Source organism: Bombina bombina, chromosome 2, assembly GCF_027579735.1.
Source record: "Bombina bombina isolate aBomBom1 chromosome 2, aBomBom1.pri, whole genome shotgun sequence".
Taxonomy (NCBI): Eukaryota; Metazoa; Chordata; class Amphibia; order Anura; family Bombinatoridae; genus Bombina; species Bombina bombina.
Window position 1 is genome coordinate 713603968 of NC_069500.1, and position 27359 is coordinate 713631326.

Genomic DNA, 27359 nt, shown 5'->3' on the forward strand with positions numbered 1-27359 from the left:
TGAGAGCTCCGTGTATTTTCTCTTTCGACTTCCGGTCACGTGACAAGTATTCGTCCAATCAGGGTAATTATTTTGCCGATATGATACTGTGTATCCTTCATGAGTGAGAAACGGATGACTGATTACTAATAATGATACTATGGGGGATATTTATCAAAGCATCAACCGAAAATACGCTGGAATTCCGTGTCATAATTGTTGCAAGATTGATCCGCCATAGTTATCAAAGCCTCAAGATTGGCAAATGTTGAAATTTTGTGACGTAGCATACAATCCCACGATCTCAATCCGACGCAGATCGATGCGAGTTGAAAACCTGTGGAATTCGAGCGGAAATGTGTTTATTCGCCCTCCTATTCGACACTATTTGAAGCTCTCACGAAGTTATCAAAATTTCTACAGTTACGCCCACATTTTCTCCGACTCAGCGTACCTGGTTTTCAATCCGCCACCCTTCAGGTCGCGGATGACATAGAACTCAATAGGAGTCTGAAAACAGAGAAAGCTTATGTTTGATGCTGCAAGAGAATGAAGTATATTACATAATAAAAGTAAATTAGAAACTTTATTAAAATTGTATACCCTTTCTAAATCAAACAATATTATTGTTCCACATTTGGTGCACTAGTAGATATAGGGAAAAAACATGAAAAATACATTACTACTTATGGATTATGCTACAACTTTGTCTCTCATTACAAATCAAGGGGACAATATTATTTCTACATATTTGGTGCAAAGTTTTGCCTCAGACTTGTCGCACTAATAGATATAGAGATAAAAATGAAATACACAACATAATATAGCTAAAATCTATGTGCACCATATTTAAGCCATGTAATTCAAGTCACACTTTTCGCACCAATTATGACGCCAACTCCTAAACAACCCACACATTAGTGAATTTTTCCACCACTTTTTATTGGAATATGCATAATCACATGATTTATGAAATCAGCGAATCTGATTCAAATACACATTATAAACTATCACTAAAGAATCAAATTGCTCAATACTTGTGTCATTGATTACTCATCAGAACTTGTAAGTGCCATTTGTTACATTGTGTATTATACTTTGAAAGTATGTATATGTGAAATTAGCATTAAAGATAAACATTGATGCTGACATTAGAACACACAGTGTAATATTTTAGACAAAGATTTTAAAATTCAAATTGATGTTTGATTCAATATAATCTTAAGCTGATAGCTCAAAGGGATAGCCCACCTAACTTTAAGCTGTCATGAATTAGATACAGCAGAAATTAAAATCACCTCTTTACTGTCATGCTATTTTCAGTGTATTTCTTCCTTCTCTTGAATTTCTTTTTCAGTAAGAAATGTCATTTTATATGCCAGCCCATTTTATAACACCTGTGAAGGGGTGTTTTTTAAAAATAGATTGCAATCAGGAGGGGTTAAACAGGTGCAGAGAGAAACCTGGCCTAGCTCTTAAAGGGACGGGAAACCCCAAAATATTCTTTCATGATTTGGATAGAACATACAATTTTAAACAACTTTACAATTTACGTCTATTATCAAATTTGCCTAATTCTCTTGTTATCCTTTGCTGAAGGAACAGCATTGCACTACTGGCAGCTAGCTGAACACATCTATTTAGCCAATCACATCTATTTAGCCAAATGTGTGCAGGCACCAATTAGCAGCTATCTCCCAGTAGTGCAATTAAATTCTTAATTTCCTATCCCTTTTAAATATCCATAGCTTGCAAATAAATACATATGATACTCTGATTACATGTTATATTTGCAATTATTCCTGCTCAGAATAATAATACATTTACAATATATACATATAGTGGTATAAATAAACACAGAGATATGACAGACAATATTGTACTTTAGAACCAAAAAAGGAACTTAGAGACATGTAAATATGTTTGCAAAAGATTTCTGACATACACACACACACACACACATATATATATATATATATATATATATATATATATGTGTGTGTATATACATACTAAAATATGTATGTCCAATCTTAAAAAGAATTCTAATAATTCACTCTCTACTTTGCACCAAATATGTCGCTAATTGCTATATTCGCAATTAGTCCTGCTCAGAAAAAAGAATAGATTTACACTATATACAATAATTTGCTAAAAAGAAATGCGCTTGTTCGTGGACAGCAATGAAATGAAATACCATATAGTACGCTATTCTGAGCATGGGCTACGGATGGGCGAAAGTTTCGCAACATTCGAAAAATGAAACAAATTTTAACACGTTCGTTCTAATCAAATTTCAGAATGTTTACATAACATTCTAACATTCAATTTTCGAATGTTCGGTTTCTAATTTTAGAATTACATTCGAAAATATTCGTTTTGAAAAATTCGAATTTATATATTTGTAATAGTATTTCTTTAATGCTTTATTTAAATGTAATATTCGAATTATGCAATATTCGAATTAAAACAATTTGAATTTATGTTTGTAATAGTATTTCTAATGCTTTCTTTAAATGTAATATTCGAATGATGCAATATTCGATCGAAATAGAAACATTCAAATTGATATGTTTGTATCTATGTATCAATTTACTAGATTCCCTACCACATGAACGATTGAATTTTTTAAGTAGTATTTGTTAAATAGAATGTTAAATTCAAAATTTCGAATGTGGACATTCGATCTAATTATAAACATTCGAAAGTGACATTCGAAAACTGTAAATAGCATTTTATTTAAGAATTTTTAAGAATATTCGTTCGTATTAACATTCGGATTTGTAATTTGAATTTCGGTAATAACATTCCTTCTAACATTTGAATTCGAAAAATTTATAATTTTATTTATATGACAATGTGACCTTAGAAGCTAGCACCCTAGTAATCATGGTAGCCAACTGTGGGAAGTAAACAATACAATGGTCATTCCAAACTATATGAATTATGACAGTGGAAAAAATAACAGTTAAACAAGCAAAACAAGGTTTATGCACTGGCTATAATCAGCTAAGACCGCTGTAGCATCAATTCCCTTCTAAATAGAGAAATCAAAAAGCCAGAATAAAAATATAGAGGACGCTAAAAGCAAAAAAAAGTGCTAATCCTATATAATAAAAGGCCAGGTATGTTTGTCAGATGCAGTCATGCGCAGTAGAGACTGCGCGAGAACAAACATACCTGGCGTTTAGGATCTGACAGCAGAGCAGAGAGGTTGTATGGAAGCGGACGTTATGGGGGGCTGACCAGGGGCGTGGCCGGGCGGAGCGGCCGTGGCGACGGGGCGTGACCGGCAAAGTGCCATAACGGGGCATGACTGGATGTGAACGGGTCTGTGGGCGTGATCGGCGGAGTAGCCATGATGAGGGGGCATGGCTGACGAGAGTGCTGTGATGGAAAGTGGCCGACAAAAACGGGTTGGGGGGCATGGCCAATGGGAACGGGCCAGGTGGGCGTGGTTGGGCGGGAGTGGGCATGGCCTGAGAGCGCAAAAGAGTGGGATATAGCGCAACGGGAACAAGTCGGGGGCGTGGTTGATGGGAACGGGTTGAGTGGGCGTGGCCAGCCTGAAGTGGGTGTGGCCTGAAAGCGCAAAAGAATTGGAGAGAGCGCAAAAGGAGGGAGAAATGGAGCAAAAGATGAGGGAGAGAGAGCAAAAGAGAGGGAAGAGAGAGAGCAAAAGAGAGGGGAGAGAGAGCAAAAGAGAGGGAGGAGAGAGTGCAAAAAGGGGGGAGAGAGAGCAAAAGAGGGGAGAGAAAGAGCAAAAGAGGGGGGAGAGAGAGAGCAAAAAAGGGGGGAGAGAGAGAGCAAAAGAGGGGGGGAGAGAGAGAGAGCAAAAGAGAGGGGAGAGAGAGCAAAAGAGGGGGAGAGAGAGAGCAAAAGAGAGGGGAGAGATAGAGCAAAAGAGGGGGGAGAGAGGGAGCAAGAGAGGGGAGAGAGAGTGAAGAGAGGGAAGAGAGAGCAAAAGAGAGGGGAGAGAGAGCAAAAGAGAGGGGAGAGAGAGAGCAAAAGAAAGGGGAGAGAGAGCAAAAGAGAGGGGGAGAGCAAAAGAGAGGAGGGAGAGAGAGCAAAAGAGAAGGGGAGAGAGAGAGCAAAAGAGAGGGGGAAGAGAGCAAAATAGAGGGGGAGAGAGAGCAAAAGAGAGGGGGAGAGGGAGAGAGAGGGGAGAGAAAAAGAGAGCAAAAGAGAGGGGGAGAGAAAGAGAGCAAAAGAGAGGGTGGAGAGAGAGAGCAAAAGAGAGGGGGGAGAGAGAGATAGAGAGAAAGAGAGGGGGGAGAGAGAGAGAGTAAAAGAAAGGGGGGGAGAGAGAGACAGACAGAGAGAGCAAAAGAGAGGGGAGAGAGAGAGCAAAAGAGGGGGGGAAAGCAAAAGAGAGGGGGGAAAGAGAGCGCAAAAACATAAATTATGCTAACCTGATAATTTTCTTTTCTTCTGACGGGGTGAGTCCTCAGCTGAATTCATTACTTTTGGGAATTCAGATCATGGCCACCAGAGGAGGCAAAGACACCCCAGCCAAAGGCTTAAATACCTCCCCCACTTTCCTCATCCCCCAATTCTGCCAAGGGAACAAGGAACAGTAGGAGAAATATCAGGTGAAAAAAGGTACCACTGAAAGGTACTAGATTCCACTGTGTACAAAGCCCCCGAAGAGACAAGACCCACCGGCTCCAAGCCCATAACGATTCCACCTATTCCCAGAAGGGAAAGGAAAAAGAAATATTAAACAAGAGATCTAAAATCTCAACAACTAGGGTAATAAAGGAACCTCTGCAACAACCTACCAGAATTAAGATAGGGGAAAAACCCTCTACCCCAATCTGGATAAAGTCCAAAGCACCAAGATTAGATTCAAAGACAACCCCGGAGATGGAGCAGAACCCATAACTCACACAGAGTGCAGTCTGCACTCCTGAAAAAGCTATCACAGAATAAGCAGATATTCCCCAGAACTGCCAACAGTTAGCAGCATTAGCACTTATCATGCTCCAGATGGAGCTCCCGGCTCCCACTTTGCTACACAAGACTAGTAGAACAGGACCAAGAGAACTGAACAAACCCCTTGATGCCCCACGCAAAAAGAAGCAACGAGAACCAGCCTGACTTCATAAACGAAAGGCCTCCTCTCTTAGCCCTGTCAAGGGCAGAGTCTTAAAAGAAAAGAAAAATAACTCTCATGGAGTTCCTCTCCCTGGGAATCCCTATTTACAGGGAATACATTGTGCTGAAGAAGGAACCCAAGCATAATAAACCTCTCTTCTGAGAGAAAACTCACCACCCAACCAGGTTAACCAGATATCCCAGCACCACATGGATGGTATAGACCCTTAAGGAACAGAAACCAGCACCCAACCAGGACCAGCCTGCTAGAGAGGGCATTCCGGAACTGAACCAGGTCACAAAAATTTTAAAACACTAGAAGGGATCGATAAAACTTAAGACTATGCAAATAATATCTTAACATACAACTTCCACAGAAGTGTCCAAGTGACCACAAAATCGCTGGTATCGAATTCCAGAGAAGAAATGTTTCCCAATGGAGAAAGTATATCAAACATGAGCTTCCAAAAAAAAAAAAATAATCTTAACCGGATCAACGAAAAAGAGGGCAACACACACAGGTGAACGCCCAAGAAAAATGGTTACACTGACAGGGCCAGCCTGTCAGAGATCCCATTCTCCTGAAGCTCAGAACTGGAATAAGATACCCCAAAGAAAAAGATAAATCGGAGACAACAAGGAGATTAACGTCACCCCCCCCACACACACACACACACGTCTAACCCAGCTTGTCGTGCGGAGCGGAAGACCGAGGACCCCTCAAGCCTTCCGGGCTGTGATCCTCCAGCACTGCCAAAACATGCCGCAGCAGGACATGACAAAAGGCAAAGAATGACTGGGGGATGAGGGAAGTGGGAGAGGTATTTAAACCTTTGGCTGGGGTGTCTTTGCCTCCTCCTGGTGGCCAGGTTCTGAATTCCCAAAAGTAATGAATGCAGCTGTGGACTCTTCCCGTTTAAGAAGAAAAGAGAGGGGGGAGATAGAGCAAAAGAGAGGGGGAAGGAAAAACAGAGCAAAAGAGAGGGGGGGAGAGAGAGAGCAAAAGAGAGGGGGGAGAGAGAGCAAAAGAGAGGGGGAGAGAGAGAGCAAAAGAGAGCGGGGAGAGAGAGAGAGCAAAAGAGAGTGGGGGAGAGAGAGCAAGAGAGGGGGGAGAGAGAGAGCAAAAGAGAGGGGAGAGAAAAAGAGAGGGGGAGAGAGAGCAAAAGAGAGGGGGAGAGAGCAAGCAAAAGAGAGGGGGGAGAGAGAGAGAAAAAGAGAGGGGGAGATCCAGCCGGCATCAGAATTGAAGTGGCGAGCGGCGATGACATCATCGCCGCACACCCACAGAAACCGCCGCGTCCATGGCAACGGCCATGGCAACAGGAGCGGTGTGACACAGGAGCCGACACAGGAGCGGCGTGACAGATGTGGTCTTGGGCTGAAACCGTCTGGTCAAATGCAACTCTTCCATCTTTGCTTTTAAACATGCTGTGTACTTGCAAGAGAGTGCAAGACTCTCTGTGTATTATGTTAACTCTTTTGTTTTGTAATTTACCCTATAGGGCTTTTCACCCAAGCTGGTCATGGGTTAACTGCCTGTGCTGCTGGGAGCTGTACAGCTGTCTGTGAGTATCCAGAGCTGTGAGTTTATTAACTGACAATCATCAAAAGCAGGTGAGTGAAGTCTAGATTGTGGGGAAAAACTGAACTGGATTCCTTACCTGCAACTCTCTGCCACATCCAAATTGTGAAGTGGATTGCTGGCCAGTAATACAAAACTAAAGTATATTTCAATACTACCATGAATATTCCATAATTTGTAAAGAAACATATTTCATGATACATAAACCCCTGGCCTCTGTAACATATCCCAACTCCCAGCTCAGACCCACTGCCTATATCTTTTACAGACAGAAACTAAAATACTCTTGCACATATGACACAACCAACTATCATGGATGGGATATATTAATACCATTAAAATGATGCTTATACCCAAATTTCTATACCTATTTCAAGTACTTCCCATTACCTTACCACATTCCCTTCTATTCTCTCAGCAGGAATTGTTGGAACAATTTATTTGGTCCTATCAAAAACTCTGGGTCTCACATCAGACACTTTACTTTAGTAAGGAAGACAGTGGATATAGCGTCCCTAACCCTTTACACTATTATCAAGCATCTCACTTATCTCAAATTGTGGCTCGGAATCATAATAGCCCTTCAAAACCCTGGGTACAGTGGGAGGCCTCTATCACTAAGGTACCATTAATGAGTGAACCCGGGTGCCGAGCGTGCGAAGCCTCCTGTTAGCACGGCGAGGGTAAGTATTATGCCTCTTAAAATAATTTAAAGGAAACAAATAAACACTGACGAATTTCATCAGTATGTTTTCCTTTTCTTTAAATTTTGCTGGTGCAGTCATTTGGATTTTCGGTATGAATGTACATTCATCCGAAAACGAATGCACATCTCTAGCATCTACTACTTTTTCAATTTGTATGTATTTTCTTAAATAATGGAAAGTGCTAATGCAGCACAATTAGACACAGCCGTGAGATTTAATAACTTGATGGATGCTGAATGTAATTTTTTTTGTTAAAATTTTGCACTCTTGGATATGTGTGTCTATTACAGTTTTTTGCTGTATGTATGAATTTTCTTTCCAATAAAAATAAAATAAAACATTTTTAAAAACACATGAATCAAAGTTTAATTTTGACTTTCCTATCCCTTTAAGCAATTGGTAAGGCTAAATTATAGTATAACTATTTCATGTGCTTGTTTTGGGCTGGATTAGATTCTGCTCAGTTTTGTTAATTCCATTCATGCGACTGAGCGTGAGATTACGGGTTAGGAGCATAAATAACGCTAAACAGCGAGCACAATCACGGATGATTTTTTTTCCCACATAGAATTGAATGGAGCCTCATTTTCATGCCGAAAGCCTCACAGCCACAGCTCACGTAACCCTGATCACAACACAGCAATATATATGTATACAAATGAATATACATATATACACATATAAATACATATGTATACATTTGTATGCATATATATTTAAAGAGATCTATATGATAATAAAGTTGTTCCAATGGATCCTTATGTAAAAGCACTATCAGCCTGGTTTTTTTTTTTGTAACACCTGACATCTCCAAACTTTGACCCCTTATAAATTCTCAGTGCAATATTATTATTAAATACTTTTTATAAGACAGCGTTATTCTGAGTGTTACTGTACTGTACATTGAGGGCTAGATTACAAGTGGCGTGCAAACATTTGCACTAACGTTATCGCGATTGTTTGCGCCCCCTTTCTATTGCGCTGGAATTAAAAGCTGAGCGAAATTGCGATTTCACAAGTGCAATCTTGATTTACGGTAGAATCTTTACTGCAATCTCAGAGCTGTGGTTAACTGTTTTTGGAAAATAAAAAGTTGCACAAAGCACTTCAAAAATACATTACAACGTATACTTACACTCATATTAACACTGTACTGCACACAAAAGTTATAAGGGCTCAAAGATATGCAATCTCAGGTGTCTAAAGATGTTTGTGTATATATAAATATATATATATATATATATATATGTGTGTGTTTATATTTGTGTACGTATATAATAATGTATTTATATTTGTATATATGCATTTACAGACATATGTAGACATATAAACACATACATACAGATGTATACATATATAGGCATATATAAGTGCAATTGAGCCCTTTACCATTAACTAGATGAAAACATGAAAAAACATATTTATGCAAAATTCATATTTAATAAAGGTTTTAACTATGTATTTACTTTAAATATTTCTCTGATTGCTAATGAGAATATGCTATGTTGTTTTCGCGATAGTTGATTTTTTTTTCTCCATTGATTTTTATGGGGAATGTGAATATGCTATGTTGTTTGCGCGATAGTAGGGTGTTCTATGGGGGAATACATGCACGCGCACGCAATATTCTAAATTCTAATTTCTGCGCTAGTAGGTTAACAGTAGATAAAAAAGGTTTGCTTTTAACTTTTATTACCAGCACAGTGCAAAAATAAAAATCCAAGCAGACTTACATATAGCTATAGCGAAAAACCCAAAATACTGCTCAACTTGTAATCTAGCCCTTTTTTTTTCATGTGCTTTGTGACACTTTTTAGGTTCGCGCTATAACACCGGCTTTTTAGAAGAGGTGTTTACCAAAGCGCAAATCGCAATCACAACAGCGCAATTGCATTTACTTCCCACTTGTAATATGAGTAGAAATACAGGTGCGTCTGTAAAGGCGCATTTTTGCCCCAACGCAAGTGCACAAAGCATTGGGCTCCAACTGTAATCTAGTCCTAAATGGGCCCTGCTACAAAGTGTCCCTGGAATTTATTTTTATCCTATTGGAAACTATAAACACACTATTTAAAGGGATGTAAACAGAGCTCCTTTAGTAAAAACAAATATGTTAAATCAAATTAAACATAAAAAGAGTGTGAAAAAACAACTTGTTTTCCTACAAAATGGGGACTTAGAAATTCTCAGTGTAGCCCCTGCCCTCAGGGAAGTAAGAAAGATGACATGTTAATAACTTTAGTTATGTTCTGCCTATTCTGAGCATGGCCAAATTTGGCTCCCTGATTATCTAGTAGTCACTGAAAGACCAGCTCATGTTACTCTAGAAGTTTTATAATATCAAGCAAGATAAACCTTCCTGTAGAAAACACAGCCTCCTTGTAGGTTTGTGACAGGAAGTAACGGACACTGCACAAATGAAGTTTAAAAAAATAAATAAAAGATAATATCCTTTTAAAATAATGAATATTACATTTTGCAATTATTTATATTAAGTAAAAGCCATTGCTTAGTGCTTTTTTATTACAACAATGAAAGAGACTGTTTAATATCTATTTAAATTGATTGGAAAGAGCATGCAATTTTAAACAGCGTTCCAATTTACTTCTATAATATATTTTGCTTAGTTTTTTGGTAAAGAATAATCCTAGGTGAGTTCAGGAGTGTGCACTTGTATTTAGCCATCTGGCAGCAGTGATTGCAAAAATATTTATAGCAAAGTTGTACATAGTTGCAAACACTGCTGCCACAGAATGCTGCAGACACCACTCTTAAGCTTCTATCAGCCTGTTTTGCTTTTCACTTCACCAAAGGACACAAATAGAACAAAGCAAATCTGATAATAGGAGTAAATTGGAAAGTTGTTTAAAACAGCATGTTCTATCTGAGTCATTAACATATTATTTTCACCTTACTGTCCTTTTAAGTTACAACCCAGACAGGCAAATGGGATTAGGTCTACAAGCGCAACAGTCCCGAACTGTGTCAAAGGACTTTTCATTCAGGGATTGTGAAAATAGTTGAAATGTATTGTTTTACCCATCCAACACAGCTTGTGCTGGCTGTGACCTACTCAAGGAAGATTTAGAGCCACTTTGTCAGACTAACAGAGCAGTATATAGTTGGCACAGATGATGAATTGCATTTACTTTATGGACTCTGTCAGCTTTTATTTGTTTGAGGGCCATTTCAGTGGAATTGCTCAACACAATGTTTGTAAGGTACTGAGCTGTTTCATTATAGCTCTGAAGGCAAACTGCCAGCGGTTTACTTCCCATACCTCCAGCCTAGAGGGATAGCACAGTCTGTAAAGAGGCTTTTATATACGTAAGAGTATACCCAATATTCTGGGAACCATAGATTGCACCCATGTGGCCTTTAGCCACCCCTTAATTAATGGGATATGAAACCCCAAAACATTTATTTTGTGATTCAGATAAAACACATGCAATTTTAAGAAATTTCCACTTTACTTTTGGTATCTAATTTGTTCCATTCTGTTGGTATCCTTTGTTGAAGGAGCAGCAATGCACTACCGAGAGTTAGCTGAACATATCTGGTGAGCCAATGACAACAGGAATACAGGGAATGCAGAATTATTAGGCAAGTTGTATTTTTGAGGATTAATTTTATTATTGAACAACAACCATGTTCTCAATGAACCCAAAAAACTCATTAATATCAAAGCTGAATAGTTTTGGAAGTAGTTTTTAGTTTGTTTTTAGTTATAGCTATTTTAGGGGGATATCTGTGTGTGCAGGTGACTATTACTGTGCATAATTATTAGGCAACTTAACAAAAACAAATATATACCCATTTCAATTATTTATTTTTACCATTGAAACCAATATAACATCTCAACATTCACAAATATACATTTCTGACATTCAAAAACAAAACAAAAACAAATCAGTGACCAATATAGCCACCTTTCTTTGCAAGGACACTCAAAAGCCTGCCATCCATGGATTCTGTCAGTGTTTTGATCTGTTCACCATCAACATTGCGTGCAGCAGCAACCACAGCCTCCCAGACATTGTTCAGAGAGGTGTACTGTTTTCCCTCCTTGTAAATCTCACATTTGATGATGGACCACAGGTTCTCAATGGGGTTCAGATCAGGTGAACAAGGAGGCCATGTCATTAGATTTTCTTCTTTTATACCCTTTCTTGCCAGCCACGCTGTGGAGTACTTGGACGCATGTGATGGAGCATTGTCCTGCATGAAAATCATGTTTTTCTTGAAGGATGCAGACTTCTTCCTGTACCACTGCTTGAAGAAGGTGTCTTCCAGAAACTGGCAGTAGGACTGGGAGTTGAGCTTGACTCCATCCTCAACCCGAAAAGGCCCCACAAGCTCATCTTTGATGATACCAGCCCAAACCAGTACTCCACCTCCACCTTGCTGGCGTCTGAGTCGGACTGGAGCTCTCTGCCCTTTACCAATCCAGCCATGGGCCCATCCATCTGGCCCATCAAGACTCACTCTCATTTCATCAGTCCATAAAACCTTAGAAAAATCAGTCTTGAGATATTTCTTGGCCCAGTCTTGACGTTTCAGCTTGTGTGTCTTGTTCAGTGGTGGTCGTCTTTCAGCCTTTCTTACCTTGGCCATGTCTCTGAGTATTGCACACCTTGTGCTTTTGGGCACTCCAGTGATGTTGCAGCTCTGAAATATGGCCAAACTGGTGGCAAGTGGCATCTTGGCATCTGCACGCTTGACTTTTCTCAGTTCATGAGCAGTTATTTTGCGCCTTGGTTTTTCCACACGCTTCTTGCGACCCTGTTGACTATTTTGAATGAAACGCTTGATTGTTCGATGATCACGCTTCAGAAGCTTTGCAATTTTAAGAGTGCTGCATCCCTCTGCAAGATATCTCACTATTTTTGACTTTTCTGAGCCTGTCAAGTCCTTCTTTTGACCCATTTTGCCAAAGGAAAGGAAGTTGCCTAATAATTATGCACACCTGATATAGGGTGTTGATGTCATTAGACCACACCCCTTCTCATTACAGAGATGCACATCACCTAATATGCTTAATTGGTAGTAGGCTTTCGAGCCTATACAGCTTGGAGTAAGACAACATGCATAAAGAGGATGATGTGGTCAAAATACTTGTGCTCCCGCTAGCGGGCAAATTTGCCCATTTGTGTGAGCACAATAATTTAGCGCTCCACTTGTAATCTAGCCCTTTGTGCGTTCATGCTGTTATCACTAACGACCAGCACATTGAGTTAAAAAGTTTGGTTTTCATAAAAGGGATATGAAACCCAACATTTTTGTTTCATGATTCAAATAGAACATACAATTTTAAACAACTTTCCAATTTGCTTCTATTATCAAATTGGCTTTGTTCTCTTGGTATCCTTTGTTGACAGAAATGCACTTCTGGGAGCCAGCTGCTGAATGCTGCACACATACAGGGAGTGCAGAATTATTAGGCAAATGAGTATTTTGACCACATCATCCTCTTTATGCATGTTGTCTTACTCCAAGCTGTATAGGCTCGAAAGCCTACTACCAATTAAGCATATTAGGTGATGTGCATCTCTGTAATGAGAAGGGGTGTGGTCTAATGACATCAACACCCTATATCAGGTGTGCATAATTATTAGGCAACTTCCTTTCCTTTGGCAAAATGGGTCAAAAGAAGGACTTGACAGGCTCAGAAAAGTCAAAAATAGTGAGATATCTTGCAGAGGGATGCAGCACTCTTAAAATTGCAAAGCTTCTGAAGCGTGATCATCGAACAATCAAGCGTTTCATTCAAAATAGTCAACAGGGTCGCAAGAAGCGTGTGGAAAAACCAAGGCGCAAAATAACTGCTCATGAACTGAGAAAAGTCAAGCGTGCAGCTGCCAAGATGCCACTTGCCACCAGTTTGGCCATATTTCAGAGCTGCAACATCACTGGAGTGCCCAAAAGCACAAGGTGTGCAATACTCAGAGACATGGCCAAGGTAAGAAAGGCTGAAAGACGACCACCACTGAACAAGACACACAAGCTGAAACGTCAAGACTGGGCCAAGAAATATCTCAAGACTGATTTTTCTAAGGTTTTATGGACTGATGAAATGAGAGTGAGTCTTGATGGGCCAGATGGATGGGCCCGTGGCTGGATTGGTAAAGGGCAGAGAGCTCCAGTCCGACTCAGACGCCAGCAAGGTGGAGGTGGAGTACTGGTTTGGGCTGGTATCATCAAAGATGAGCTTGTGGGGCCTTTTCGGGTTGAAGATGGAGTCAAGCTCAACTCCCAGTCCTACTACCAGTTTCTGGAAGACACCTTCTTCAAGCAGTGGTACAGGAAGAAGTCTGCATCCTTCAAGAAAAACATGATTTTCATACAGGACAATGCTCCATCACACACGTCCAAGTACTCCACAGCGTGGCTGGCAAGAAAGGGTATAAAAGAAGAAAATCTAATGACATGGCCTCCTTGTTCACCTGATCTGAACCCCATTGAGAACCTGTGGTCCATCATCAAATGTGAGATTTACAAGGAGGGAAAACAGTACACCTCTCTGAACAATGTCTGGGAGGCTGTGGTTGCTGCTGCACGCAATGTTGATGGTGAACAGATCAAAACACTGACAGAATCCATGGATGGCAGGCTTTTGAGTGTCCTTGCAAAGAAAGGTGGCTATATTGGTCACTGATTTGTTTTTGTTTTGTTTTTGAATGTCAGAAATGTAGATTTGTGAATGTTGAGATGTTATATTGGTTTCATTGGTAAAAATAAATAATTGAAATGGGTATATATTTGTTTTTTGTTAAGTTGCCTAATAATTATGCACAGTAATAGTCACCTGCACACACAGATATCCCCCTAAAATAGCTATAACTAAAAACAAACTAAAAACTACTTCCAAAACTATTCAGCTTTGATATTAATTAATTTTTTGGGTTCATTGAGAACATGGTTGTTGTTCAATAATAAAATTAATCCTCAAAAATACAACTTGCCTAATAATTCTGCACTCCCTGTATTTTCATCATGTAAAATAAAATAAAAGATTTTTACAGTGTTCTAAGCATTCTAAACGAATATGTTGGCATGAGCACTACACTGTAAAAAGCTAATTTGCACACCCAAAATAATCTGTAAAGCTACAGCATAAAATTTGTGGTTGTAATGGTTTAAATTTACACTGTCATTACAGTGATTAAAGTGAAGTAAAATATCACATTGATACAAACTATACATGAATATGCAAAGTTAACTCTTCTACTAAGATTGTAAGATATTAATTTACTCAGATTTTTTTACTCAGACTGGTTATAGATCAATGAATATTTTCAGTTAAAATAATTATGTTTCTATTACTTGGCATATGAAGAACGTTGCAACAAAAATTAAAATAAAAAATAATATTTTTCTTAAGATTTTAGTAAATACTAATTGAAAATGGCCATGGAACCAGTGTTTTTACTGTGATCACCTTACTAAATTGTCATCAAGGGTAGCCACGTGCAAAATACAGCAGCGATCATCTGACTATACAGACAAAATGCCTATATTTATTTAAGAGAGGGGTTGTCTACTATAAAATAAACTTTATTAGAAGTCTATGACATAACAGATTTTTTTTTATTATTTAACCTATAAAATTCCATTCCCCTGCAAAAAGGGAGTTGTGTTTTTATTTCTTTTTAAATATTTGGGGGCTAGTAAGGCAGTTGAGAGAGAGTGATTTAAGCAACCCCATCCAGCTCCCTTCACTGTCAACTCCATGATGTCCCCGCACAAGTTTGTGGTGACATCACTGGCACTCTGATCTATCCTTAGGAGTGCTGCCCTCTACACCAGTGACTGAGACCTGCAATGTGGGGGATTACTAACAACTGCATCGGATCAGTGATCCATTTTTATGATGAGAATGGGTCAGTATGCTTTCATAGGCAGAGATTTGCATGAAGACCCATTCTCGCCATGCACATGGAACCATTTAAAAGAATTACAATTACATTTTGTTTGCATTAAAGGGACACTAAAGTCAAAATGAAACTTTACTGGATAGAGTTTGAAATTTTAAACAACTTTCAAGTTTTCTTAGTTATCATGGCATCATTTGTTAAAGGGTAGCCCTGGATGAGCTCACAAGTGTGCATGTGTCTTCAGCCATCTAGCAGCAGTTTTTTGCAGTGTTATACAATGTTGCAATTCTACTGCAATAAATTGTAAAAAAAAATCACACACACTGATTAGATAGAACAGAAATGTTGAAAAAACAGGTAAAAATCTGCTTAAAAACTGTTATCTGATGTATTAAAATAACTACTAAATTTTCTATTATCTAATTTACTTTGTTCTCTTGGTATGCTTAATAAATATATATATTTGAAAGGAAATATTTTCTACAAATAGCTGGGACGGCCATGGGTTCGAACGTGGCACCCACCTATGCCAATCTCTTTATGGCCGAGTTTGAGACGGTAGGTACTGCTCTATTTGCAGATGAACATGTTACCCTCTTCAAGAGGTATATTGACGATTTGTTCCTGCTTTGGAAAGGAACAGAGGCAGAGTTGACTCATTGGTTTGAGGATTTGAATACAGCCCACACATCACTCAAATTCAAAATGACATACAATAAAACTACTGTTGACTTCCTTGATCTAAGGATTTATAAGAAAGATGGATATTTACACACTACCCTTTTTACTAAAGAGACCGACAAAAACTCCTTCCTTCACTCATGGAGTTGTCATCCTCCAGCCCTAAAAAGCTTTGCCGACTTCGCAATTTAAGCGGACTGTGAGAAACAACTCAGATAAACCACTTATGGTCGAACAACTAGATGAAATTGAAAAGAAATTCCTCCAAAGGGGATATAAACATAAGCAGTTAAAAGAGATTAAACTGGATATGCTCAAGACCAATCAACAAGCCTTACTCCAACCTAAGAGTGAAGAAATCCATGAGGATAGATTGACCTTCACTACTACATTCGATATAGATAAACACATCATAGCGGATAGTTTAAGGAAGAATTGGTCGCTGACAATTACTGACAGGGAGCTCCCATTCAATGGGATACCCCCTCCAAGGATTGGATACCATAGAGCTAGATCTCTAAGAGACCAACTTATTCAAACAGATCCAAGAAAGTGATACCAAAGACAACTGGCTTAAAATGAAGCTGGGGTACTATCGCTGTTTAAGCTGTACTACCTGTGGAGGTCTTTCTATTGGAAAAACTTTCAGACACCCATATTCCAACAAGAAATATGAAATCAAGCATAGGGTGACCTGCACCACACAATTTATGGTTTATCTTCTACACTGTGTGTGTGGATTATTTTATGTTGGAAAAACTGTGGACGATCTACGCACCAGGATGGCGAACCATCAATCCATCATTAGAACGGCCCTAGAGAAGGGCACATCAGATCAGCCTGTGGCCAGGCACTTTGCTCAAGCTAATCATAAAGTGGCTGACCTCAAATATATAATTATTGATCACATACCTGTGCCACCTAGAGGAGGGGACCGTGCTAAGATGTTCCTTCAACGGGAAGCCAGATGGATATTTGAACTGGGCACTATGGCACCACAAGGACTAAATGTACACCTTGATTGGCATTGTTATTTATGAGAGGCCTCGATCCATTGTATCTATTACATATTTTTGTTTGAAGCAATAATCACTTTATGTTAATTTATTTTACTTTTTTTTTTTTTTTTTTACAAATTTTTTTTTGTTTGGATTATTCTTGGATATTTATTTAATGTTTTGGATGTTTTCCAGTATTTTTGTTAATATTTTTCATGAAGGTACATTTATACTTTGGGGCCCGCTTATAATGTTAACATCTCATTACTTGTTATGTTTTTTGGATCATATTTTTCACATGCCCTCTTGTTCTTAACCTTTTTTGGAATACACTTCCTTATTTTGATGATAGTGTTGTATAGGTATATTACTCTGGAATCTTTAAATTCTGGTTGCTATTGGGATGAATATACTTGAGTGCAATTTTGCACTATTATCCGTCCATGGCAACGATTGGATCATATTTGGGATATCGAGTAGCATTTTACAGCTGATATTTTGCTTCAGGGCGTTGACTTCATACTATGTAGTGATTGGTTTAGCCTTAGCCAATTAAAACTTAATTTAGCAAAATTACATTTTGTGACAGACCTTTTATATCCCGTGGTTACATAGCATTATGAATGCTTACCTGTTATTGTCCTCTTTGTTTTTTAATTATCTAAAGATCTTTGTTTTTTTCACTAGTGCTGCCGAGTGGCGTCCGGTCACCATAACAACGTATGACGTGTAGAGATATCACAAGGTTTCTGTGATTTCCGGTATGCCACGGACAGCACCGCGGGTGGGGATTAGGTTTGTATTTAAGTTTGGTAGGTAATGTGTGTATGTTTAATGTTGGTTTGAGGATGGGATAAAACCCGAAACGTCCCCTAAATAAAGTAAAATCTTTTCAGCACTTAAGACCCGGTGAGTGCCTTTCATTCTTTGGACTGTGCATATTTGATTTAAAGTGTTGATTTAAAGTGCACCCTGGGCAGAAGCTATGGTTTTTTAATAACCAATTGTTACTGTGAGTGCTGCACAACCAATATTTTATATATATATATATATATATATATATATATATATATATATATATATATATATATATATATATATCTGGCAGCAATTTTATACCTATGTTATACATTTGCAAGAACACTAGGTGGCAGCAGTGTTTCCTGCCATGTACTGTTCCAGACATGTAAATTCTACATACCTAATTATTTCTTTAACAAAGAATACTATGAACAAAGTACATTTGATAATAGAAGTAAAAAATAAATAAATAGTATATTCGGTCTAAGGGGCCGAATTATCATTGTGCGGCGGAAATGATCTGCAGATTTTAGGCCAATCAGCCGTTTGCAGGGGGTTTCAATCAACCCGATCGTATACGATCACAGATACTAATCCTTTTATACTCTGACACGCGGTTAAATATTGGACCCCTGGCAGCCCTACGTATGACTTGTCTACTAATACTATGGTATCTCACAGCGCTCACACAATATTCCTACTAGCTCCTGGGTGCAAAAGGGGACCTAGCCAACCCTTAGATAGAAGTGTATCAATAGTAAGAGAGACCTAGGAGCGCCTAACATAGGCCGAGGAAGTGAATACAGCTTATTATGCTTACTGATAACTTGATAAATAGTTAAAACTGGTATAGGTATAACTGGATAAGTGGGTGAATAGGAGACGTTCTAAGGTGTCTCAAAAAATATATATTGTAATCTGGATTGGGATTAATACAAATGTAATACAATATTGATATAATTTAAATACATTGAGTTAAAAACATGGATCCATGGTACAGTATACGCAAATTACATAATGCAATAACATACAATTGATAAAAGAAAATAATAAAATGATAATTGGACAATTTTGGCTGGAAATGGGAATAATATCCCCTGCACACAGTGTGTAGTGTACAATAGATGCAGTGACGATATGTGATAATAGGGGTACTCCCTTAAAACCAAACAATGTGGAAGTGTTCAAAGCTGGTATAAAGAAAAAATGAAGAATAAATAATGAGTGAAAAACCAAAAAATGTAAAACAAGCCAAAAAATTAAGCAGATATGTGTCTGTGGTAAAGTTAGTGATAAAAAGTTTGTGATAAAAAGTTCCAAAAAAAGATGTGTGATGGTGGATAAATCTTCCTTAAGTGTCCTGAAAGAAAATCCATACAGTGTGGATGTGGTGGGTGAGGGAATGTCCGGTAAACCCTGGGTTCAATCCCTATATCCAACCTGTAAAAGAAATCTAAAATAGTGCAATAATGCTAATAAATAAACATATATTATAAGAAAAAGGCTCACCAATTTATGCCAACGCGTTTCAGCCCAAATCTGGGCCTTTTTCAAGACTTGTCTACTAATGTGTGCATAATTATGTAAAATATTCCATAAAGGAAGCAACAAGACACAAGGCAATATTGTAATATTTGTCACGCTGATCGTTTAAACCAGTGGTTTTAAAGTCGAACAGAACAGAAATTACTGACAGAAAGGCATTGTGAGATCTGCAAATGGCCATTTCAATTGTGGGTATGTGAGTGCATATAGCTTGCATATAACATGTATAATCACCAGTTTATTTAACTTCATGGTCTCGTCGCTGGTGCCCCAGGCAGAGCCCAGGCAACAACAGTGATTGGTATTTTAACATTATTAGAGCTAAAAGACAATTGAAGTGATTATTTCTCTACTTGAGTAGTAGCTAATGCACTGTGATAATCCAAATCGGTGAAGAAACATTAAAAATGTATGCCCTAATGCACTGCCATTCATCTTACTCTTGTTTGCATCACCAGGACAAATTGTTATTTCAGCAGTTGTCAATAAAAAAAAGTAAAATCAGCTAAAGATGAAGTTTTATTCTCTCAAGGATTTACCTTATTTAATTACTTCACAATGACAGATAAAGCAATATAAATGGAGAAGCCCAAGTCAGCAGGGATTCACAGCTTATGCTGCCATTTTGTTTTCAATGCTTTGACAGTAATGCAAAGGAGTATTACTCTGTATATTTGGCATGATTACATATTGACTACTTGTGCTTTTTATATAAAAGATCTATTGGTACTTATCTGCAGGATACTATTATAATTATTATTACTACTATTATGATTATTAAAAAGAAGAGTAGATTCAGCTAGTTTGTTTCAATGTTGTCCAATTTCAGAAATCTAGAGTATTTTTATTTTTTTAAAGGGATATTAAACACTTTGAGATGGTAATATAAAATGATGAATCGTATATAAAAAAACTCTGCAATATACTTTCTATATTTATTTTGTCCCCTTTTCCTGTAATTCCATTCTGAAATGTTGAGCTTTCAGTTCCTTTTAGAAATGAAAGTGCAGAACACTGTTATATTCCACACAACCATTGGCTGCAAACTCTAGTGACCTATTTATAACTGTCCCTAATTGGCCAGAGAAGAGAAAGTAACTAAGTTACAACATAGCTGGCACCTTCCATTGTTTTATAGACATTAAAACTTTACACTTATTTTGTCAATATTTATACAGCTAATTAAACTGTAAAAAATACATCTACATGTTATTCTCAGACAAATCTTTTCTTTGAATGTGTCATTCTATCTAGCATTGATTTATTGTTTAATGTCCCTTTTATAAAGTTTAATCATGACTAAAAAAAACAGTGCTCTATAAAAACAAAATATCCTTAAAGGGACAGTCTACACCAGAATTTTTATTGTTTTAAAAGATAGATAATCCCTTTATTACCCATTCCCCAGTTTTGCATAACCAACACAGTTATATTAATATACTTTTAACCTCTGTGATTATCTTGTATCTAAGCTTCTGCAAACTGCCCCTTTTGTTTCAGTTCTTTTGACAGACTTGCAGTTTAGCCAATCAGTGCCTGCTCCCAGAAAACTTCACGTGCACGAGCACAGTGTTATCCATATGAAACACGTGAACTAACACCCTCTAGTGGTGAAAACCTGTTAAAGTGCATTCTGAAAAGAGGTGGCCTTCAAGGTCTAAGAAATTAGCACATGAACCTCCTAGGTTAAGCTTTCAACTAAGAATACCAAGAGAACAAAGCAAAATTGGTGATAAAAGTAAATTGCAAAATTGTTTAAAATTACATGCTCTATCTGAATCATGAAAGTTTATTTTGGCCTAGACTGTCCCTTTAAAACAAAACTAAGATTAAATTATCTAATAAAGGTGTGCTATAAGTTATTGATGGTAGGAATTTGAAAACTCCTGCAGTTACTCTTCCTTCGTCTCTGTGTTCTGGTTTTACGCAATGAAAATAATTACTATTTTCATTGTGCAAACCCTGCCCAGGAATGCGCAGCCATGACTAAATTATGAGGCCTATCTATCAAGCCGTCAACTTTCTTGCATTCGACGGCACCAATACGCTCGCCTAACATCGCCTAACATTGCGGCAGCTGACCTGAATACGATCTCCATATTTAAAAAAAAAAGCCGGCAAAAAGCCACCCACCAACTACAGGAAGATGAGCAGCGGACTGTTGTTAACTAGCAGTTATCGATCTTGCTACTATTCGGCTTTTTACCAACTTTATTTATACCCTGTCACTAAACACAGCCACTATACTAAAATCTATAACTCCTATCCCGCTGCTCCCGGACCCCACCGCAACTAAATAAAAGTATTAACCCCCATTCCGCCACTCCTGGACCCCACCGCAACTAAATAAATGTATTAACTCCTAAACCTCTGGCCTCCCACATCACTACCACTTGCTAAACCTATTAACCCCTAAACCGCCAGCCCCCCACATCGCCATAAACTAAATTAAGCTATTAACCCCTTAACCTAACAACCCGCTAACTTTACATTAAAATTACAACATCCCTATCTTATAATACATTTAAACTTACCTGTAGAATTAAATTAAACTATGTTAAACTATTAATTAACCTACCCTAATTATTATACTAAAATTAAATTAAACTATATTAAACTATTAATTAACCTACCCTAACTATTATACTAAAATTACATTAAACTACCAATTAAATTAACTATATTACATATTTAAAAACCTAAACCTACTCAAATTATTTAAATCTACAAATAAAAATTACTAAATTACAAAAAAAATAAACGCTTACATTCTTTTTTATTTTTGATAATGTGGTTTTTTATTTTTTGTAACTTAGTGGTTTTTTATTTTTTTTAACTTAGTGTTTATTTTTTTTGTAGGTAAGTAAGTGGTAGTGATGTGGGAGGCCAGGGGTTTAGGGGTTAATACTTTTATTTAGTTGCAGTGGGGTCCGGGAGCGGCGGGATAGGGGTTAATACTTTTATTTAGTTGCGGTGGGGTCCGGGAGCGGCGGGATAGGGGTTAATAACATTATGTAGGTGGCAGCGATTTCGGGGCGGCAGATTAGGGGTGTTTAGATTTGGGGCTTATGTTAGGGTGTTAGGTGTAAACTTTACTGGTTTTCTACATTAGAAATCAATGGGATATCTGGCAGTATCGAATATAATCTTTCGCTGCTTTCAGACTCCCATTGATTCCTATGGCATCCGCAGCCTCCAGGGTGGCGGATTGAAAACCAGGTACGCTGGGCCGGAATAGCCGCGAGCGTACCGGTTAACTATTTGATAACTTTGAAAAAGTGTCAAATAGTGCCCAATGTATATTAGGAACATCTGTAATGACGTAAGCATCGATCTGTGTCGGATTGAGACCGGCGGATCGTATGTTACGTCACAAATGTCAACTTTTGCCGGTCTGTAGGCTTTGATAACTAGGTTGAATCCACAATTACGGTGCGGAATTCCAGTGTATTTGCGGTTGACGGCTTGATAAATATCCCCCTATGAATATGCATCAGTGCTTAGTGGAGCATTGATAAAGGTCCTGGTTTTTTTTTTTTTTTTAAACATTTTCTTATATGTTTCTGTACATTAAATGATACATTTCATTAGGTAAAACCACATAACATTATTTATTAGGAAACCCCTTTTCTGTCAGAGAAAACCCTAACTTCCCTGGCATATAAGGGTTGGGAATTTAGTCACTTTTCATTAGGCTTCAGTACAATCAATTTACGGTTCACTGAAGAATGTAAAAACACCCAGCATCCCTGAGTCTGAAAAAGATCATCAGTGTTTATTATAGTCACTCTTCAGTGCTCCTGTCATAACTTTTCACCCTTTAAGCAGTTGAGGAAAGTGTTAGTGAGCTAGAAATGTAGCAGTGCACAAAATTACCCAGTGCACGGGTTTAATTAGAACATCAAGAACCATTAAACACAGCTATAATATTATACCGTACTACCATGCACATCTTTGCTAATACAGTATGTGTCCAAATGCAGATGATATCTTATATTATAGCCATGAAAAGAAAGATCCACTTTATCTTGTCAGTGTCTTGTCAGTTATCATGTTTGCTGCAGTGTTAGTGTTAGTAACCGTCCTCCTTAAGATGTAAAGCTGGCCTCCATTGCTAATACCACCTTTAGAATCAATTACTAGCATGAACATCGCTATAAAATATACCATTCTACCCTTGTTTATTGCTGGTTTATTTTAGAAGCCTGACTGTTCCTAGAGGTCTGAGCTCCTATTACAGCTACTAGAATTGTGATTTACTTCAACTGAATTACTTGCTACTTACTGAGAGGATTTCCAAATTTTCTCTCAACTATATTTGCTACTTGTCCTGCGGATCAGATTGTCAATCACTACATTCTGCTCTACATTGGAAGCTGGTAAGCGTTGCTCTCACTCTACTGATTGCTCGGCTTGTGACGTCATCAGACGCCGCTGCCGCTATGGTCTCCACAGTCCTCGCAACAACTCCCACAGCATCGGGGAATCTTAACCAGAGTCGTTACTGGACTGTTGCTGTTTACAAGTGTCGTCTTCTTAAAACCAGTACTTACTATTGCAGTACCAATTGTTATATTCTGAATCTTATCTTACTATAACTGTGCTCGCAACAACTTGCAACATATCACTCCTTACTCTGAAATGCGTTAAGCCTTCTAACAGATAGCTGTAACCTTCTTAGTTATTCAGCTGATACTTCTTCTACTTTACCGTGTTCCAGTATATTGCCTTTTTAATAAATTGTGATATATATTCCTGGTATATATTGACAATATTTGTTTAAGGCTAAATCAAGTAATTTACAATAATCTTTACCTACTCACTAGCAGGTATTTTATTTTAACTGAAACAAATACCTGAAGTCAGTGTTTCTAATATTAAAATGAAAAAGCAACACAAAGTCAAGGCCATTACAGTTAGAAGGGAAAGAGTCTGCTTTAGGGGTTACATAGAGCCACTTACTGCCTTACCCGAACAGGTGATGATTCTGTCTGTCATCTATGACCAGGACCAAGAGTATATAGATCAGGATACACTTTAGGAGGGGAAGAATAAATGGCAAATTCATCCTATTTTATCTGCCTTCCAACATACCAAAGCAACACAAAAATCCTACCTTATCTGCTGGCTACTGAGCTAAAGAGAAATTAAAGACTTAAAGGGACATAAAACCCCAAATTGTTCTATTATGAATCAGATGATGCATACAATTTTAAACAGCTGTATTTATATTAACAAATTTTCTTTGTTTTCTTAAGCAGGAAGGTAAGTTTAGGAGTGTGCACGTGTCTGCAGCACTATATGACAACAGTTTTGCAACAATGTTATACGTTAGCAAGAGCACTAGATGGCAGCACTATTTCCTGTCATGTAGACATGTGCTTGCTACTTAGCGAGATATCTCTTCAACAAAGAATAACAAGAGAACAATGCAAATTCGATAATAGAAGTAAATTAGAAAGTTGTTTAAAATGATATTCTCTATCTGAATCATGAAAGAAAATTGTTGGGTTTGTGTCCCTTGAAATATCACTGGGGTCTGATGAGTCCAATATAAAGGCAAACCAGTTTATAATTGGTGTTTTTTACCAGGAGGAGAGATGTCTTTATACAATGCACAAACTAACTATACACTAACCAGGTGTGCTATGCCATGCATTTAAAATGTGTTGTTTATTATCTTCCTTTCATAATAATTTATTCAAAACAAGTTGAGATGTAGAGAAAAATTCAGCTCAATCTAAGAATAACATATGGGATCTTGTCTATCTGCCTTGGTTGGCTTAGAATGTTGCTGTAAATTAGTCTTAAATATTCCAAACACACATTTGTTATTGCAGATGCAGTCATTTATTCATTTTAATGAAGCTATTTAATCATAAAATAAAGCAACAATGGAAATATACACTGCAGCTGCTCTGAAATGCCATTATAAACGACTGAAAATGATATTACCTCTGGTCTATGAACTTCCCTTCCTCTGTATAATTGTGTAACATAGACAGTATGTTTGCTAATTTCGCTCTTTAATAAGTTCATATTTCGTTCAAGGTACTTCAACTTTACATGGAGTTAAAAATCAACAATTGTGAAGTGAATATTCCCCCAAATACCACTCTTACATCATAAATCTTTTTGCAAAACAAGAATAATATGTTTTTATGTTTATTATGAGAATTGGCTGAAGATATAGGGCCACATTACAAGTGGCACTCTAGAGCTTTCGCTGGCGTGCAGATTCTGGGAGAAATAAACTTTTAGAACAAGATTAAGTTGCACGCGCGTCTTGAAAAATCAGTTTTCCACAACATAAACGTTTCAAGAAACACTACAAAAATACATTACAAAGTACAGTTACACTAATATTTAACACTGTCTATTAAAAATTCATTTAAAAATATAATGCACACAAAAGTTATAAGGGCTCAAAGATAGGAGATCTCAGGTGTAAGAAAAAAAGCTGACTCAGGAATTTTACATTGACATACATACACATACATAGAAAAATAGGGATTTATATGTGTATATGTTTAAAGGGATACTAAACCCATTTTTTTTCTTTAATAATTCAGATAGAACATTCAATTTTAAGCAACTTTCTAATTTACTCCTATTATCAAATTTTCTTCGTTCTCTTGCTATCTTTATTTAAAAAGCAGGAATATGAAGCTTAGGAGCCGGTCCATTTTTGGTTCAGAACCTGGGTTACGCTTGCTTATTGGTTAGCCAAACGTAATCACCAATAAGTCATTGTTATCCAGGGTGCTAAACCTAAAATGGGCTGTCTACTAAGCTTCATATTCCTGCCCTTTTAATAAAGATATCAAGAGAACGAAGAAAAATCCCGCCTGGGACTAAGGCAACCACTTGTTCCAACAGCTGTCACCATGCAAACATATTCAAATGAAATAATAAAGCCTATTGGGTGTGTATCACCTACAGTGACATTTAATGGTATAACTAAAAAGCTACACCTCTACATTTTACCTAAAGGAGGACCACCTTTGTTTGGTAGATCCTGGATCCAAGCATTGGGCATGCCAAAGTTACCACAACAGTTACCACTTAACAAACTACTGGACCAAAGTGGCAATTCAAATTCTTCTTGGATTAATTCACTAAAGCACAAATATAAGACTGTATTTGATGGGACCCTAGGTTTAGTGAAAGACAAGCAGATTCAGCTTCACCTAAAAGAAAATGCTATTCAAAAATGTTGTAAACCAAGAGTTGTACCATTTGCACTTAAACCTAAAATTGAAGCAGAACTAGAAAGACTACAAAATCAGGGGATTATTGTTCCAGTTTCTAGCAGTGAATGGGCTTCCCCAATAGTTCCTGTCAGAAAAAAAATGGGGACATTCGCATCTGTGGAGATTTCAGAGTTGGGCTTTAACCCTCAATTACTTGTGGATCAGTATCCTTTACCACGGATTGAAGAATTGTTTAGTACTCTGGCAAGGGGTGAAAAATTTACAAAAATTGACTTGCATGAAGCGTACTTACAGTTAGAGGTGCATCCAGACTCCAGACACCTGTTAACTATCAACACTCACAAAGGACTTTTTCACTATACACGGATGGTGTTTGGCATTGCCCCAGCACCTGCAGTGTGGCAACGAATAATAGATGAGATCCTGGCAGGTATTCCATATACTCACTGTATGTTAGATGACATGCTTATCACTGGTGAAAATGATGCCGCTCATAAAGCCAATGTTGAAGCTGTTTAACAGCGCCTACAGGAATTCAGACTGAAAGTTAACATGGAAAAGTGTGAGTTCTTCCGTGAAAGTTTAGAATATTGTGCACATGTAGTGGACAAGACTGGTTTCCACACAACTGCTGAAAAAGTGAAAGCGCTGGTCCTTGCTCCCACCCCTGTTAATGTATCTCAGCTACGTTCTTATTTGGGGTTGCTCAATTACTATCACAGATTTTTACCAAATTTGGCTCATTTACTATATCCACTACACCGCCTTTTAGATAGTAAAAACCAGTGGGCCTGGACTGACTTATGTACATGAGCATTTGAATGCTCTAAGCAACTTCTTCTGGAATCAAGACTCCTTGTCCTCTATGACCTTAAGAAGCC